Source organism: Mercenaria mercenaria, chromosome 15, assembly GCF_021730395.1.
Source record: "Mercenaria mercenaria strain notata chromosome 15, MADL_Memer_1, whole genome shotgun sequence".
NCBI classification, from domain to species: domain Eukaryota; kingdom Metazoa; phylum Mollusca; class Bivalvia; order Venerida; family Veneridae; genus Mercenaria; species Mercenaria mercenaria.
The window spans coordinates 25,227,595-25,243,796 of NC_069375.1; the positions used below are offsets into that span (position 1 = coordinate 25,227,595).

A 16,202-nucleotide genomic window follows, 5' to 3' on the forward strand; every position below is an offset into this window, starting at 1 on the left:
TACTTCACAAATTGTTCAGTACCTGGGCTGCTGACTAGCTTTTAGAAAAAAGCTAACCTTGTTACTTTTATTAAGCTAGAAATCACACTGCCCCGGATGGGCTTGTGGATGAGTTCCTGATAGCATCCGTAAAGGATCATAGAACCCCTAACTCATTCGTTATAATGTATCAATTTTGAAAAACTCTTTTTTTCTTACACATCCGGAGCAATCCGAAGATGGGATTCTGGAACTCATCCGCAAGCTCATTCGGGGCAGTGTGATTCTAGCTTTATATGATGCTGTGTCAATTGGGTAAATACTAAGGACACCTGCTGTGGACTCAACAAGAAATAACCTGTTGCATGGTCATTCATTCCAAGTGAGAATTTCATTAACTACCAATGCTAAATATAAGGACATCTTTTTTCACATACCTGGCTCCATGTTCACAAAACATGTTTTGGTCTCTGAGCTGAGTTTTAGATTTGAAATCTTGAAAGCAAATTTTGTTAAAACTTCGAGATTAAATTCCAACTGAGACAGGGCATTCAGTACTGAACAGTCACTTGAAAACAGTTATTAAGTTTAACATGTAATTTAAAGATGTAACTTAGATATGACAAATAAGGTTTTATCATCAAACTCAGCTGAGTCTAAAAATGTTTTATGAACAATGGGCCAGGTTTATTTTTAACAGAAAAATGGCCAAAAAACTAAAATAACAAAGAAAGAAGTTGTATGATAACAGACTATACAGTAATCTGCTCTTTGATCTTGGGTCAAGACATTTGCAAGATATTTAAATATTTTGCATAACCAGTGGATTACTTATTATGATACACTGAATACAATAACCTTTAGATATAACATTTCACCTTTAGCTTATAATGGGCTTTAAATTTGTTTCCTATATAGATCAATTCTTTCATTTAACCGTGTGGTATTTATTTGTAACATTAAGTACAAAAACATTTTCATATCACATTATTTATTATCTCCATATCAAGATCTGTATTGACAACATACTGTGACGATTAAACGTAATTACGATAAATAAAACCCTAAAAGTAGACTATCAGTTCAAGTTTTCAGTTCAAGTTCATTTGAGCCGCGCCATGAGAAAACCAACATAGTGGCTTTGCGACCAGCATTGATCCAGACCAGCCTGCGCATTCCCGCAGTCTGGTCAGGATCCATGCTGTTTGCTTTTAAAGCCTACTGCAATTAGAGAAACCGTTAGCGAACAGCATGGATCCTGACCAGACTGCATGTATGCGCAGGCTGGTCTGGAACCATGCTGGTCGCAAAGCCACTATGTTGGTTTTCTCATGGTGCGGCTCATTTATCAATTTTTTCTAGGTTTGACGGAAAGGAACTATTGCAAATATTTACAGCCAGTTTTTGTAAAGTGGCATCACTGATTTATATTGATATATTAAATTTAAACAAAAGAATTCCACTATATGACACGTGAAATTGCGTTACTGCATTAAAATTTCATAGCAATACGAAATGATTTAAGAACGTAGCTTAAAATATTACCAAAAAATCTTCAAAATATTTTTGAAGATAGCAATTTAATTTTTAATTACAGCGTACTTTTAAGGATTATGACAAAATAATAACATTCAATAAGGGCCATACATTGAATATTTTTTCTTAATTTATGTCATGCTGTCTGATGAAAACTTCTGCCACCTTAAACAAGTTATCTAAGGCAAAGGCTCATTAACCATTGAGGCGCTTTCATGCTTTATAGAAAACACTGCTATATGGCCAGGTCTGAGACAATATTGATTGGATAAAATAAGTCGCCAATTAACAGAAAACAGCTTCTGTGTAAGGAAATTTTATCAGTCAGGTCATTATATCTTTTCTTCATTGAGATAGTAATTGTCCCAACATAAATGCACCACCACTAAAACTGGTGTAAAAAGTGTTGTTTTTTTCTAATATTTACAAACAAGTGCAAGATGTGGCAAAAGCCTCATGGATTAATCTTTTACCATGAAAACATTTGAAGTTTTAAAAGACTGCTTTTTTAGCTCAACTATTTAAAATTTTTCAAAAAGTAGAACTTTTGTAATTATACCCTTTTGCCAGCATTCGCATCACAAAAGATGGAAGTTTTGCCTGAAAGCAGGTTTCTCAGAAAGTTCTAGGCCAAATCATCATCATTGCAGCTTTCAAACTTCATACCGGTACTTGTTTCAGCATCATGAGAAGACTGTCCAGGACAAGTTACATAACCCTAACTTTTATTTTGTCAAAATTATGCCCCTTTTTAACTTAGAATTTCAGGTTAATGTTTTGCATGTAACAGGTTTCTAAGAAACTGCTAGCCAAATGCTTTTAAACTTCACATATGTCTTTAGCATTACAAGATAATGTCCCAGGACAAGTCACATAACTCAGGGTTTTATTTTGTCTAAATTATGCCCCTTTTGAACTTAAAATTTCAGGCTAAAGTTTTGCATGTAAGCAGGTTTTTAAAGAATTACACAGTCAAATGCTTTCAAACTTCATATATGTATTAGGCATCATTAGATTCCTTTACGTGGCAAGTAATACAACTCTAGTTTTTATTTTGTCAAAATTATGCCCCTTTTTAACTAAAATAATTTGCATAAAGTTTTGCATATGAGCATGTTTCTAAGGTTTCTAAAAATCTACCAGGCCAAATGCTTTATAACTTCATGAGATGACCTCACACGGCAAGTTACATAACTCTAGCTTACATTTTTGAAAAAATTATGTCCCTTTTTCAACTAACAAAATTTTGTTGAAGTTTTTATTTGTAAGCTAGTATTAAGTGGAAGAGCTTTAAATGGTTGAGCGCACTGTCTTTACATAAGATAGCTCTTGTTGTATTTCAAGATTAAGTTCCAAGGATGGGTCTAAAGATCATGCCTACCCTGTATTTCCAGAGTATGATCTCATGCTATCATTTAGAGAAAACTGTCACCAACTGACTCAAATAAATAAGATATTTCCAAGAAAGATTCATAAACCGCATTAAGATTTGTTCATGATGAGATATTGCTTATTGGTGCTTTAACACTAAAATCGAATTTCATCACATGTCAAAAACAAAAACAGCATTTTATGATGTGTTATAATCACAAGAGTGACTTATATAAAGATCAGCATTGCAGTTTTTTTAACAGCCCTCTCATCAGCTGTTGGATCAATGGATGCATTAAAATCTATGATGATGTGCTTACAATGCTGAAATAACTGCAGAACGGTGTAATTTATATTACAATGCTGAAATAAATGTAGAATGGTGTAATTTCTATTACAATGCTGAAAGAACTGCAGACCGGTGTAATTTCTATTACAATGCTGAAAGAACTGCAGAACGGTGTAATTTCTATTACAATGCTGAAATAACTGTAGAACGGTGTAATTTCTATTACAATGCTGAAATAACTGTAGAACGGTGTAATTTATATTACAATGCTGAAATAACTGTAGAATGGTGTAATTTCTATTACAATGCTGAAATAACTGTAGAATGGTGTAATTTCTATTACAATGCTGAAATGGTGTAATTTCTATTACAATTCTGAAATGGTGTAATTTATATTACAATGCTGAAATAAGTGTAGAAAGTTATAATTTCTATTACAACGCTGAAATAACTGTAGAACATTGTAATTTCTACAGAGGCTATTATATAAAGGCACACTTACTTGCAATAACTTTTATCAAAATAAACAAAGGCTAACTATTAAAAACACTTTCAAAATGTATTAAGTGTAAATGAAGATGCTTTTCTTTATACATTTTTTTTTTTTAATTTAAGACAAGACTTAGTATCCAAAATTACGTGTCATTAAAAGCTAAAAGGCTTCCATATGATCTATAATTTTAACAGTGTGATGTTAAACCTAACAAAAATGAAATAAAAAAATCACAAAAAGTTCCAAAAAATTATATCTTGCCATAAGGTCGTAAGGAATTTTTATGCCCCAATAGACTAAGTCTTACAATAAGTCTTTATAAAAGACAATGCCTCATAAACCAACAAGGCGCTTTCATGCTTTTATGGAAATGCAATTACATGGCCAGATCTGAGACAATATTGATTGGATGAAATAATTTTCCACTTAACACAAAACAGCTTCTAGAGTACCGGAATTTCATCAGTGTAAAATCACAGAAATGATTACACCTCTGTATGACAGAGATGGTAATTATAAAAGGTTCTCTAGACAGTAGCTAGATCAATGGATACACTCAAACCTGTTATTATATGTGCTTATGGTAAGCGAATGTAATTTACTCTAGAGGCTTTAGACGTACTATTTTGAAAACTTCCTCCTTCGCATATGGAAAAAATAGTCTAATGGTAGGACTATTTGCTTTAGACATTACATCAAATATGACATCAGAAATGATGTCAATGATTGCGTGTTTGCTTCATTAGCAATAGTTAAGTACGTTAATCAGCAATGACGCATAGTCTATATAGTGGAAAACGGACAGAACGGATCACACTGAAGCTGGAAACAACACTGCAGATCAAGGTACAGTTAGCTACTGTGTTATGATAAGCCTATATTAGGCTATAATGCGTATCACTTAGAAATGGTAGAGTTTGTTTCTATGACAATGTGGCTACTTTTAAATGTTTCAATACTGAGTATAATTTAACACAATAATCTTCTGACAGAAAGTCTCCAGAGAATTCTACTGAATTCAACCCTTATTATGCTGGACACGTTTGACTAAGCCTTTGCGACCAGTGTAGATCTTGATCTGACTGCACATTATAGAAATTTAGCAGGGTAAGGGTTAAAATGACCCTTATAAAAACAACCAATACTGCAGTGAGAAGAAGACCATTGGAATATTCTGATTTAATGGTTCAGTTCACTGGAGTACTACTGACTACAATTTATCAGGAAGAACACTATATAATTATCAATTTATTACGAGGTGCAGTATGTAAATGACCATGCAGATCATTATGAATTGAATCTTTGAAGCAGAGAATGCAACAAAGCAACAAAAAAAAGCAGAACCCATTTTACTGAGTCTGCTCACAATCCGTAAATAATGTAATGAAACATGCAACACCTCTCAGCCACCCTAACACTGTCTTATATACTGTATGAACTCTATGATCCAAAAGGACAAGAAAATGTAATAAATTTAAGTCCACTATATAACTGAATGTGTAATTTATCAAAAAGACTACTATGTATTTGACCTTGCAAGTTATTAGGACTACTATGTATTTGACTTTGCAAGTTATTAGGACCACTACGTAATTGACCTTTCAAGTTAGGATCACAATGTAATTGACCTTTCAAGTTTTTAGGACCACTATGTAATTGACCTTGCAAATTATTAGGACCTCTATGTATTTGACCTTGCAAGTTAGAAGGACCACTGTGTATTTGACCTTGCAAGTTATTAGGACCACTATGTAATTGACCTTGCACATTATTAGGACCACTATGTAATTGACCTTGCAAGTTATTTGGACCACTATGTATTTGACCTTGCAAGTTATGAGGACCACTATGTATTTGAACTTGCAAGTTATTAGGACTACTACGTAAATGTACAGGAAAAATGCTTTAAATATATGTCAAGCTGTCAGGAAGAATACTACATATTTAGTAAAGTTATCAGGAAGAACACTGTGCCTTTGGCCAAATTAAGAACAGAAGAATGGCTAATTTATGAGTGTCAAAATCTGAGATTTCAGTTCTTGACCTGAGAAACTGTCAATACTGAGTTTGGTAGGCTGCTTGGCGATTTGTTAACACTGAGTTTGTTAGCTGTTTGGTGATATGTTAATACTGACCAACTAGCTGCTTGGTGACCTGTTAATACTGACCAAGCTAGCTGCTTGGTGACCTGTTAAAATTGAGCTAGCTAGTTGTTTGGTGATCTGTTAATACTGACCATGCTAGTAGCTTGTTGATCTGTTATTACTGACCATGCTAGCTGCTTGGTGACTCGTTAATACTGAGCAAGCTAGCTGCTTGGTGATCTGTTAATACTGAGCAAGCTAGCTGCTTGTTGATCTGTTATTACTGATCATGCTAGCTGCTTGGTGATCTGTTAATACTGACCAAGCTAGCTGCTTGTTGGTCTGTTATTACTGACCATGCTAGCTGCTTGGTGATCTGTTATTACCGACCAAGCTAGCTGCTTGTTGATCTGTTATTACTGACCATGCTAGCTGCTTGGTGATCTGTTAATACCGACCAAGCTAGCTGCTTGTTGATCTGTTATTACTGACCATGCTAGCTGCTTGGTGATCTGTTAATACCGACCAAGCTAGCTGCTTGTTGATTTGTTATTACTGACCATGCTAGCTGCTTGGTGATCTGTTAATACCGACCAAGCTAGCTGCTTGTTGATCTGTTATTACTGACCAAGCTAGCTGCTTGTTGATCTGTTATTACTGACCATGCTAGCTGCTTGGTGATCTGTTAATACTGACCAAGCTAGCTGCTTGTTGATCTGTTATTACTGACCATGCTAGCTGCTTGGTGATCTGTTAATACTGACCAAGCTAGCTGCTTGGTGATCTGTTATTACTGACCATGCTAGCTGCTTGGTGATCTGTTAATACTGACCAAGCTAGCTGCTTGGTGATCTGTTACAACCGACCAAGCTAGCTGCTTGTTGATCTGTTATTACTGACCATGCTAGCTGCTTGGTGATCTGTTACAACCGACCAAGCTAGCTGCTTGTTGATCTGTTATTACTGACCATGCTAGCCGCTTGGTGATCTGTTATTACTGACCAAACTAGCTGCTTGTTGATCTGTTATTACTGACCATGCTAGCCGCTTGGTGATCTGTTATTTCTGACCAAGCTTGCTGCTTGTTGATCTGTTATTACTGACCATGCTAGCTGCTTGGTGATCTGTTAATACTGAGCAAGCTAGCTGCTTGTTGACCTGTTATTACTGATCATGCTAGCTGCTTGGTGATCTGTTAATACTGAGCAAGCTAGCTGCTTGTTGGTCTGTTATTACTGACCATGCTAGCTGCTTGGTGATCTGTTATTACCGACCAAGCTAGCTGCTTGTTGATCTGTTATTACTGACCATGCTAGCTGCTTGGTGATCTGTTAATACCGACCAAGCTAGCTGCTTGTTGATCTGTTATTACTGACCATGCTAGCTGCTTGGTGATCTGTTAATACCGACCAAGCTAGCTGCTTGTTGATTTGTTATTACTGACCATGCTAGCTGCTTGGTGATCTGTTAATACCGACCAAGCTAGCTGCTTGGTGATCTGTTATTACTGACCAAGCTAGCTGCTTGTTGATCTGTTATTACTGACCATGCTAGCTGCTTGGTGATCTGTTAATACTGACCAAGCTAGCTGCTTGTTGATCTGTTATTACTGACCATGCTAGCTGCTTGGTGATCTGTTAATACTGACCAAGCTAGCTGCTTGTGATCTGTTATTACTGACCATGCTAGCTGCTTGGTGATCTGTTAATACTGACCAAGCTAGCTGCTTTGGTGATCTGTTAAACGACCAAGCTAGCTGCTTGTTGATCTGTTATTACTGACCATGCTAGCTGCTTGGTGATCTGTTAAACGACCAAGCTAGCTGCTTGTTGATCTGTTATTACTGACCAATGCTAGCCGCTTGGTGATCTGTTATTACTGACCAAACTAGCTGCTTGTTGATCTGTTATTACTGACCATGCTAGCGCTTGGTGATCTGTTATTTCTGACCAAGCTTGCTGCTTGTTGATCTGTTATTACTGACCATGCTAGCTGCTTGGTGATCTGTTAATACTGACCAAGCTAGCTGCTTGTTGACCTGTTATTACTGACCATGCTAGCTGCTTGGTGATCTGTTAATACTGACCAAGCTAGCTGCTTGGTGATCTGTTAATACTGAGCAAGCTAGCTGCTTGTTGACCTGTTATTACTGACCATGCTAGCTGCTTGGTGATCTGTTAATACTGACCAAGCTAGCTGCGTTAATACTGACCAAGCTAGCTGCTTGGTGATCTGTTAATACTGAGCAAGCTAGCTGCTTGTTGATCTGTTACGGTAATACTGACCAAGCTAGCTGCTTGGTGATCTGTTAATACTGAGCAAGCTAGCTGCTTGTTGATCTGTTAATACTGACCAAGCTAGCTGCTTGATGATCTGTTAATACTGAGCAAGCTAGCTGCTTGTTGATCTGTTATTACTGAGCAAGCTAGCTGCTTGTTGATCTGTTATAACGACAAACTAACTGCTGTTGATCTGTTAATACTGAGCAAGCTAGCTGCTTGTTGATCTGTTATTACTGACAAGCTAGCTGCTGGTGATCTGTTATTACGACATGCTAGCTGCTTGTGACTGTTCTTACTGACAGCTAGCTGCTTGGTGATCTGTCAATACTGACCAGCAGTTGCTTGGTGATTTGTTAATACTGAGCTAGCTAGGCTGCTTGGTGATCTGTTAATAATAAGCTAGCTAGGCTGCTGTTCATGCTGTGTGATGATCTATAGATACTGAGATTATAAGTTAGCCTGCTTAGTGATCTATCTGCTTGGTGATCTATAAATACTGAGCTAGCGATCTGTTAATACTGACTTGTTAGGCTGCTTTGTGACCTGTTAACACTGACTTGCTAGGCTACTTGGGGATCTGTTAATATGATTGCTAGGCTGTTTGTGACCTGTTAATATGACTGCTAGCTGTGTGACCTGTATATGACTCTAGGCTGCTTTGTGACCTGTTAATACTGACTTGCTAGGCTGCTTTGTGACCTGTTAATACTGACTTGCTAGGCTGCTTTGTGACCTGTTAATACTGACTTGCTAGGCTGCTTTGTGACCTGTTAATACTGACTTGCTAGGCTGCTTTGTGACAAGTTAATACTGACTTGCTAGGCTGCTTTGTGACCTGTTAATTCTGACTTGCTAGGCTGCTTGGTGATCTGTTAATTCTGACTTGCTAGGCTGCTTGGTGATCTGTTAATACTGACTTGTTAGGCTGCTTTGTGACCTGTTAATACTGACTTGCTAGGCTGCTTTGTGACCTGTTAATACTGACTTGCTAGGCTGCTTTGTGACCTGCTAATACCGACTTGCTAGGCTGCTTGGTGACCTGTGCTTTGTGACCTGTTAATACTGACTTGCTAGGCTGCTTTGTGACCTGTTAATACTGACTTGCTAGGCTGCTTTGTGACCTGCTAATACTGACTTGCTTGGCTGCTTGGTGATCTGTTACATTATCAATGAGACCCTAGTTCTCATTACAACCAGTTCATTTGATGCTGTTAACCGGTGTCCAATGTATAGAATAATGAAAAGGTGGATTATTCAGCAATCATTTAACATCCACTCTGTTCCATTTTGGGAAATTATCATTTGCTTCCATAGTCATAGTTTGTTATGGTACAAAGTCTAGAACACTAATAGCTTACTGGATAATTTAACTATCATATATAGAGCGTTGTCGGGTATTCTGGAACCGTAGGCAGTTTTGGTCCGCATCTCGTATTTTTGGTTAGGAACACTGTTCCTTAATTGTTCCTAGTCTGAATTGATAATCAAGTCCACTTGTTTTTGCAGGCGTCTACACATCGTCTGCACATTCATGTCATTGCTGTTATTTTAACTTATTTTGAAATTTTAAGCACAAAATCTTTTAGTTACTTATACCCGTAAAAAAGGCATAAAAACACCTGACATTATTACAAGTAAAAGAAAGCGCATTTTAACAGTTTAATAGTTTTTTCTAGAGTGAAAAACATGTTCGTATCAAAATCAAAGCGTCTGCTTGTTGTTAGCGCTGCTTAATGATATGTTGTAAATGGTTCCAAAATACCCGACAACATTTTATCGCTGTCTGGTATATTGGAACAAATGTCATAAAATTGATAAAATTACATTTTCATCTTCCTAAGTGTTTTTAGAATGAGTCGCCAGTTCCAGTGCAAGTAGTATAGCAAATTCACAATCAAAACTTTAAGTCACTAGATATATATTAAGTAACTATGATAAGGAGTAAAAGCATTTCACTTCACAAAGCAGCTAAAACTTTTGGTATGCTCAAAACAACTCAATTAACAATAATTAAGCCTGAAACTGGGGCTCGCAGTGGCTCTGAAACTATATTAACGAAGGAAGAGGAGGACATGCAGACTGGACAATTACCATGACGAAAATGGGATTTGGTTTATAAGCTAGGGCAGAGATCCTAGACACCATTCAAAGTATCATTACACTTGATGGTGTGGCTTCTCCTGTTGTAGATTTTCGACCATTAAAAAAGACTGGTATCGTGTCATTTTAAAAGACACTCAGAATTAGTTTCTAGAATGCCTCAACAATTGGCTAAAGAGATGTGACATCCAAAAGAGTTGAGCATTGGTTTTCTGATATATTATATGTCAGTAGAGGGGAAAGATCCCAGTAGATGGTTTAACGCAAATGAATCTGGTTTTCTCTTGTGTCCTAAAAGTGGCAAAGTACTTGCTCCAAGAGGTGTACCTAACATATATAATATATAATTTTACATCATCTGCTAACACTCGGGTAACTGTTCCAGCATATATGAGTATGGATGCTGTTGGTTTATGTCTAGGCCTCTCATAGTACATGTGCTGTATAACCCTCTGGAAGATTTCCCAGATGCTATTCTTGGGTACAAACACAGGGTGGATGGACTCGGAACTGTTTGCATTCTGGCTAAAAGATGTGTTTCTACCTGCACTAGAATGAGAACTGTATCGAACAGACGGTCATGTTGTTTGTCGAAATTTATTGATACACACTTGTTTGTTCTATTGTGGTTTGATACAGGCTAAAATTGTGTATTACACTTAATTGATGATAAGCATTTAATACCGAATTAATAGACAGAATTCAATTTACTTCATTCATCTAATAAAACATGATAATTTGTGTTCAGTTTAAGCTGTTTGAAAAAAAAATGAAGGTGTCCCAAAATACCCGACATGTCCCAAAACTGCCTCCAACGGGTTTTATTTTCATCCACATAATTGCACTTAATATGCATATGCCTTTACCGGGGCCAAATTTTATTCGACCGAAAATGATAGGAAATTCAGAATTTTCATGCCCTGTCCCGAAACAAGCATATGTAAAATCAAGGTTAAAAAAGTTTGTTAGGTGTCCCAATATACCCGACAACACTCTAATTGCAATGCTCTACAAAAACAATTGACAAAGAGTATGTTTAAACTGTGTGAATTCGCTGGAAATATTTTTGTTAGCCTACCCATGTTGAGTAGTTGGGACTATATGCTCTGTACTTGTACAGGTTAGGAAATAACATAATTGTATGTCAATGAAATGTTCAGTTGTATAGGCTGATAGTGTTAAAGCATCTAACTTTATGGATTGCTGAATATTCCATTTATAATCACTCCAAGCTGAATTTTTTACAATGAGCTTCGTAACTGCAATGTAGTAAAAATAATGTTTAGATAGGAATTAATGCAATACTTTTTATGGTAAACTTTTCAAATATTGGACTCAATACTCTAAGAGAGTAAATACTTTAAGTATTATAAAATATGGGAATATGTAGCTTTGATATTTATGATGTCTTTAAAAGCAGTGAAAATCCTTATAAAGGGTAATAAAATCTAAGATAGGGATATAATTTTGTTTTCTATAATCCATTAGCAAATATAATACAACTTTAATGGGCAATAAATTACAATATAATCATTCTGACACAGTTACCCCCCTCTTAGAAAAAATAGTTCAGGATTTAGCTTGTATCTATGGCTATGTTAAATCAGATTATGCCCTGCTGTTGCAATAGCTTCTTATAGTTTCAAGGGCACTTTCTCCCTTTATCCTAACATGCAATGAGGAGCTTGACATTTATTGTCCTCAGCAAGAAGTTTATGTTGCAAAAACCAGACTTTTCAAAATTTCAACCATATTATAGTCCTTTTTATCCTGATGTCACTTACAAATTTTGTTCTGTTTGTTTATCTTGCTTAAAAGAACAACTAGTCTTAAATTTTTGCTATATGGTGTATTATAAATGATATAATTTATTGAAATAAACATTTTGAAAAGCAATGTTTAATTTACTAGGTATTGCCCATAAAAGATTGCCTCATTATGGGGAACATTTATGTCAAGTAGTATTAAAATACCTTAATGGATGACAAAGTTATGGACCAGACAGGAAAAAAAGTACTGACCTTTGACTGTGACCTTGACCTTTGAGCTAGGAATATGAGTTTTGTGCAAGACATATTACCTCATTATGGGGAACATTTGTGTCAAGTAATATCAAAATCCCTTAATGGATGACAAAGTTATGGGCCAGACAGGAAGAAAACATTATTGATCTTTGATCTCTAAGTGTGACCTTTGCCTTTGACATAAGGGGTCTGGGTGTTGTGCATGACACATAATAGATTATAGGTTAATGTATTACAGACCTTGACTTTTCAGCTAGTAGTACGAGTTTTGCTTTGCGTATAACGTGTCATCTCATCCAGTGGAATATTTGTGCCAACTAATATTTAGATCCTGTTTTGCATGACAAAGTTATGGACAGGACAGGAAGAAAACCCTACTGATGTTTGATCTCCAAGTGTAACCATTGACCTTTGAGCTGGGGTTCTGAGTGTTGTACATGACACATTGTCTGTTTATGGGAAACATTTATGCCAAGTAATATTGTAATCCCTTGATAGGTGACAGTGTTCTGGACTGGACACGAAATGGACCTTATTCATGCCATGTTAACATTTGACTGCCAAGTGTGACCTTGACCTTTAAGCTATGAAACAAGAGCTGTCCCTAAGACAGCCAATGCTTGACTATTCGAATGGTTGTCCCAGAAGCAGAAATATTACCATTAAAGTTAAAATATTTATAGAGTTTCAATCCAGTATCTGCATTAGTTTTGGAGATAGTAATCTGTATGCAGGACTGTAACAAAGATTTTCATGCAAGACTGTAACAGAGATTTTCATGCAAGACTAACAAAGATTTTCTAAGTCCAAAAGGGGGCATAATTTGCCCAAAATACATGTCAGAGTTATGGGACCTGACCCAGTGAGGTTTGTAATTGACCTAGAAAAAGGACAAGCAGCTAACGCCTGATGGCGTTTTGGCCGGTTTTTCTGAATTAGGTGATAATGAGTTAAAGCTCTAATAATGGCATACAATAAATAACTCCCATAAGCAATATTGAAGGAAAAATGGAAAGAAAGAAATGGACAGGTAGAAAATGATATTAAAGAAATAAATTAATGTAAAAAAATAAAAGTAAAAAAACAATATTTTCAATGTTTATATCCCTGTGACCTTTGACCTTGAAATCAATGGAGGTCAGGTACACATCAAGACCAACATACCTATGAAGTTTCAAGGTCCTAGGTGAAATACTTGTCCAGATATTAAGTGGAAACCATTTTCAACATTCAGGTCCTGTGACCTTGACCTTTGACCAGTGACCCCCAAAATCTATAAGGGTCATGTACACATTAAAACCAACATACCTATGAAGTTTCAAGGTCCTAGGTGAAATACTTGTCCGCCCGCTTAGCTCAGTAGGGAGAGCGTTGGTCTTCGTATCGTGGGGTCGCGAGTTCGATCCTCAGGCGGGGCGGATGTTTTCTGTGACGATTTGATAAAAGACATTGTGTCTGAAATCATTCGTCCTCCCCCTCTGATAATTCATGTGGGGAAGTTGGCAGTTACTTGCGGAGAACAGGTTTGTACTGGTACAGAATCCAGGAACACTGGTTAGGTTAACTGCCCGCCGTACATAACTGAAATACTGTTGAAAAACGGCGTTAAACCCAAAACAAACAAAACAAACAAACAGATATTGACCAAAAACCATTTTAAATGTTCAGAACCCTGTGACCTTGACCTTTGGCCCAGTGACCCTGAAATCAATAGGGGTCATCAAGACCAATATATGTATGAAAATTCAAGGTCCTAGGTGAAATATTTGTCCAGATATTAAGAGGAAACCATTTTCAATGTTCAGGTTCCTGTGACCTTGACCGTTGACTCAGTGACATTGAAATCAATAGTGGTCATGTACACATCAAGACAAATACACCTATGAAGTTTCAAGGTCCTAGGTGATATACTTGTCCAGATATTGAGTGAACAAAAAGGTTTACATGTTCAGGTCCCTGTGACCTTGGCCTTTGACCCAGTGACCCGATATCAATTGGGGCCATATACACATCAAGACCAACATACCTATGAAGTTTCAAGGTCCTACGTGAAATACTTATTCAGATATTGAGCTAAAACCATTTTCAATTGTCAGGTCCCTGTGACTTGATCAATTGTCAGGTCCCTGTGACCTTGTCCTTTGACCCAGTGACACTGAAATCAATAGGGGTCATGTACACATCAAGACCAACATATATATGAAGTTTCAAGGTCCTAGGTGAAATGCTTGTCCAGATATTGAGTGAACAAAAAGGTTATCATGTTCAGGTCCCTGTGACCTTGATCTTTAATCCAGTGACCCTGAAATTGGTAGGGTTCATGTACACATCAAGACCAATATACCTATGAAGTTTCAAGGTCCTAAGTAAAATACTTGTCCAGATATTTGCAGAAACCATTTTCAAATGCTCAGGTCACTGTGACCTTGACCTTTGACCCAGTGAGGCTGAAATCAATAGGGGTCATATGAACATCAAGACCAATATACCTGTGAAGTTTCAAGGTCCTAGGTAAAATACTTGTCCAGATATTGAATGAACAAAAAGATTGACATGAGACTCATTATTCCATCCATCCGCCCGGACAGACCTAATCTACAAGCCGGATTTTTCCAAAACTAAGTTTCAAAGCTATATGCCTAAATGATAGCTATATGTACTTGCATGCAAAACTTTAACCAAGGTGTGATGCCAATGCTGACACCGCTAGACTATTCTTTGAATAGCAAAGCAAAAATCCCTATTTATGAGAGAATGTTGGATGAAACTTTTATTAAACAGACCTCTAACCTCTTTATACTTAAGCCTTATGAAATGTGTTATAAATGAAATATCCTTACTAAATAAGCTTTCAAAACATGCTGCATTTCCATAATAAGTTAAGTAGGTAAGTACTTTAAACAACACCTAAAATAGACTAGGAAACAATACACTGTTTTGCATGTAAAGCTGATTAAAAAAGTTCACCGTTTTTTAAACATATTAACCCATTAATAGATTAGTGCACTTCAAGCAGATAAATTTGCACTTATAAAAGTCTTTAAAGTTCTTTTCTTGTTTTGTTTTTGTACAAGATTATGTAAAATGCTACACTTAAAAACATCTTGTTTTTTTTATTTTATAAGTATTTACCAGCACTCAGTAATTTTCGCCAAAATTTTCGGGCCTTTTTGTTATTTTGTGCTTCTAATTATAGCTCGAAAATATTAATTTTATAAACTAACGAAAGTAAACCAAAGACACCGCGGCATAGTGGTAAGGTCTGAGACTTCCATGAAGGTTACCATAGGTTCGAATTCAATTCAGTAAAATTCTTTAATTTGTAATTGTGATGTCATCATTATTGCTTTTATTTTTACAAAATTTATTGGTATTTGAGCAGATGCTTGCAAAATGTAAATAAGCCCAATCAAGGGCAATACTCCACTGAAAATTAATGAACTGGAACATGTCAAAAATACATGCACAGTGAGACTTTGCACTGACCACTAAGGTTTGTTGGAAACCCGTCCAATAATATAAAGAAAATAGGCCAACAAAATTTGATGAATCAAGGGTCATTTCTTGAATAATCTTGTAGAGGACCACTAGGCAATGCAACATACCAAATATCAAAAGCCTAGGCCTTGCAGTTTCAGACAAGAAGATTTTTTATTTTTTTCCAATGTAAGTCTATGTAACACTTGGGACCCCCGGGGCGGGGTCTCTTTTCATCCCAGGGGCATAAGTTGAATAATCTTCATAGAGGACCATTAGATGATGTCACATGCCAAATATCGAGGTTCTATGTCTTGCGGTTTTGGACAAGAAGATTTTTAAAGCTTTTCCTTTCGGTTGCCATTGCAACCAGAGTTCTCCATGGAATTCAATGCTTTGAATAATTTTGAAAGGGAGCCACCCAAAGATCATTCCTGAAAAGTTTGGTGTAATTCTGCCCAGTTGTTTTTAAGAAGATGCTTTTTAGAAAATGTTGACGGTAGGACGACACACCACGACGAGGACATTGAGCGGTCACAAAAGCTTATCATGAGCCTTTGGCTCAGG

At 36.5% G+C, this 16,202-nt stretch overlaps 1 protein-coding gene across 1 annotated transcript in view; it reads right to left on the reverse strand.

Annotated features, from left to right (window-relative positions):
- The window catches only part of LOC123549233 (neuronal calcium sensor 1-like), an 84,721-nt gene that overhangs the window by 41,310 nt on the left and 27,209 nt on the right, over positions 1 to 16,202 (reverse strand). The window lies entirely within an intron of this gene.